Consider the following 3860-nt stretch of genomic DNA (forward strand, 5'->3'; position numbering starts at 1 on the left):
CAAGTAAGGCAAGATAGATTCATAAGAAGAGAAGCAGGGCAACTTTCTTTAGTAAGGGAGGCTCAGAATATGCTAGAGATTCGATACACAATCTGTTTCAATCTGGGGGTAATGTTCTTTTCCAGACAGAGTTCCAATTTTCACTTTTAGAACTGGGGAATCTGTGAATTCAACTAATATAGTTTGGCAATCAATAAGATCCAACTTTCGGTTTAGCTTTATCTACCTTAGTCCAGTAGCTGCAAAAGACAAGTTTTTTTTAAGTACCATCATAGAAAGTTTTTTGTTTTCAGCTGATCCTTGGCCAGCAATTTAGGACTCTGAGCTGGACATTCTCTTTCTTTAAACTATCCAGCAATAACCACCCACTTGTAGATTTCTTCAATTCCTTGTGGCTTTCATATCATTTTATGTCCGTTGCCACTTGTTTCTCTGAAGTCTTACCTTTAGTGAGCGCTTTCAGATACCATTCTGGTTAGAAGTTTGCCACTGTACGGCATGGGTACCCAGAGTTCTGCCTTTTAATACTTGAAGGATTTTTCTTGCTGTCACACAGAGCATCCAAATGATGATTGCTTCCTGAGAGGCTTTGGCCTGCAGTTGCTCCTGTCATTGGTTTCTATATGAATTAAGGTTCTTGTTATAAGCAACAGAAACAAATTCAAACTATTTTAAGCAGAAACTAGTATTTTTTATTAAAAAAAAAAAATGCACTGAGTAGATCATAGACTCTGCAGAAGCCAGAGAATCATATTTAGGGGAGGTCAGTTGAGACATTGAGGTGGCCAGCAGCTAGCTCGTGGGTGCTCGTGGGCTTCGCCCGTTCCATGCCTCGTCTCTCCCTGGAAGGGGAGCGGGGCTTTGAAGCCGAGCAGAAGCCGCCACCGCCGTAGCCCCGGGCTTGAAATCGCTAAGACTTCTCTCAAACTTGTGTGCTGAGGAGACTCAGATGTTGGCCTCAGCTCCTAGGCTGAGCTCAGCAGATCAGCCCATGAAAACTTCTGTATTGAGACAAAGGAAAGGATCTGTCAGAAAGCAACATCTATTATCCTGGGCGTGGCAGCAAGGAAGAGGACAGGTAGTGGAAATCCTGCAATTGGAAAAGCGACTTAAAGGTGACAAAGAAGCTGAAGATGGGTGGTGGAGAGAGGTTTAACATTCCAGCCCCTCAAACTAGAAATGTTAGTAAGAACCAACAACAGCTTAGTAGACAGAAGACCAAGGATCAGAATTCCCAGATGAAGATTGTTCACAAGAAAAAGGAAAGAGGACATACTTATAATTCATCATCAGCTGCATGGCAGGCCATGCAAATGGGGGGAAGAACAAAAATTTTCCAAACAATCAAAACTGGAACTCTAGCTTATCAAGTCCCACCATACTTTTTAAGTCTCAAACTAATCAGAACTATGCCAGGGCCAAATTTAGTGAGCCACCACGACCAAGTGTTCTTCCTAAACCAGCAAGCCACTGGGTTCCTGTTTCCTTTAATCCTTCTGATAAAGAAATAATGACATTTCAACCTAAAACCTTACTTAAAGTACAGGTATAAAATGAGATAAAGTACTAACATTTAAACTTAGTCATATTTAAGGATAACTGGCAATTGTTTCAGACCAAATTCACTAGGGAATTAATCTGTAAAACTGATTAACGTAGAAAATATAATTAGACTTCATCTTAATTGTTTTATGTGCACTGTGATGGTAGAATCAGTACAGTTTAAAACAACTGAATTATGGATAATTGTATTTGATCTCTTTACTAGTGTTCTCAATTGAGTAACCATACAAGTGAAACCATTCAAGTTTAGATTTGGGGAATTTAAAGGAATCAACTTTTTATATTGCTTGTTGGGAGAAGATACTAAAGATTATCATTTCATGGGTCAGCAGATTGACTTGTTAAGATATGGTAAATCTGATTATAAGCATCCAGTTAAAGACATACAAGGGTTGAAAACTATTTGAATCTTTGAGACGTTATTGTCCTAGAGACACCTAAATCAGTACACCTAAACCAGTAGTATGACAACAACCTGATGCACTGCCTAAAGAAAATGTGAATTTTTTTTTTTTTTAGAGAATAGTTGTATTTTAATGAACTGTATGGTGGTGAATTGACAACCCACTCCAGTGTTCTTGCCTGGAGAATCCCAGGGACGGGGGAGCCTGGCGGGCTGCCCTCTATGGGGTCGCACAGTCGGACACGACTGAAGTGACTTAGCAGTAGCATGGTGGTGAATGTGGAAAGGGCACTAGGGGCTATTTAGAATGAAACAAGTATACCCCATTGGCCCTGTTATGTGCAGTGGATGGGTGTCTGCCAACAAATGCACCAAAACCATTTTTTATAGAAACAGTATTTGGTGTTCAGAGTAGCTTTCAAAATACATTTTTGTATGATGGCACTGCACAAGCTATTCTGACAGTGATACAGCTTCAAATCATCCCTGCAAAGGCTTTTTAAAGTTGGGAGCTTTATAATGTGAAAGTTCTGCATACCTAGGAAAGAGCCATGTAAATATATGTAATAAAATCGTAGCATATGTAAAGTTTTGTTGGCATTTATCCTACAAAAATATAATACTTTGGTATGAATTTGCTGAATGTAAGACATGGACTCTCTTATACTATGGCCTAATTTTAAAGGTCAAAAAAACAAACCAACCAACCTGTTTTTCAATTTTGCCCTTGTGCTGAAGTGCCAGTGTATGCATGTTATAATTGATCTTGCTGTAAACTATATTTCAAAGTAAATCCTAGTGTAAGAAGTTTTATATAACTGAAAGTTTTTAAGCTGCTAAAACACTTGCTATTTTTGAGAGTATGGGGTTATTTTTTTTCCTTAAACCCAAAGATGGGGTTATTTTTTTCCCTTAAACCCAAAGATTAACTATTAAGCAGTCCCTCCAACCTTAAAGATTCCTTTTGGCTTTCAACAACTTGTGTGGGGTTATTTTTTTTTCCTTAAACCCAAAGATTAACTATTAAGCAGTCCCTCCTACCTTAAAGATTCCTTTTGGCTTTCAGCAGCTTGTGTAACCTATGAGTATAGTGTACAACATCACTGTATTTTTTTTTCTTGTCAACAGGTGCAACCCAGGAGAGCAACTTATTGCAAAAGATGTAATTTCTTGCATAATACCCTGATAATATGTTTTGCTTACTTTAAACATGCTAATTAAAACAGCCATCCCAGTAGTAAAAGTAAAGTGTGTGTATGGGGTGGGGGGATCTATTTTCTAATTTGGCAGCTTTTTTTTATACTTTTAAGCAGAATGGCTAAATTGTTTCTCCAAATAAATTGAGGTGAGATAGTGTTGTCCAAGTCAAATGATGTTATCCTAAAAACAAATTTTATATAGTACTTAATGTACATACATGAATTCGAAGCATGAAATTAAAAAATAAAATTGTTTCTTCCCCCTCAAAAAAAGAATCAAAAAAAAAAAAATCAAAAAAAAAAAAAAAAAAAAGAATCATAATATTTAAGGGTTGCAGATGAGCTGGGACCCATGCCCATAATAATGCTACAGAGAGAATCTGCTGGGCACACAAATTGCAACTTGTACCACTAACATCAAGTCTTGCATGCGTGCCAAGTTGCTTCATTCATATCCAGTTCTTCGTGACCCCATGGACTGTAGCCCACTAGGCTCCTCTGGGAGTCTCCAGGCAAGAAACCTGTAGTGAGTTGCCATTTCCTCCTCCAGGAGATCCTTCCAACCCAGGAACCAAACCCATGTCTCCTGTGGCTCCTGCATTACAGGCGAATTCTTTACCATCGAGCCACAGTCCTGAATATTCATTGGAAGGACTGATGTTGAAGCTGAAACTCCAATACTTTGGCCACCTGAT

At 38.5% G+C, this 3860-nt stretch overlaps 1 pseudogene; it reads left to right on the forward strand.

The window, feature by feature from the left end:
* The first annotated feature begins 706 nt into the window (after positions 1-706).
* Positions 707-3428, forward strand: LOC102392363 (annotated as a pseudogene).
* The last annotated feature ends 432 nt before the right edge of the window (positions 3429-3860 follow it).

The sequence above is a fragment of the Bubalus bubalis genome, chromosome 16, assembly GCF_019923935.1.
Source record: "Bubalus bubalis isolate 160015118507 breed Murrah chromosome 16, NDDB_SH_1, whole genome shotgun sequence".
NCBI lineage: Eukaryota > Metazoa > Chordata > Mammalia > Artiodactyla > Bovidae > Bubalus > Bubalus bubalis.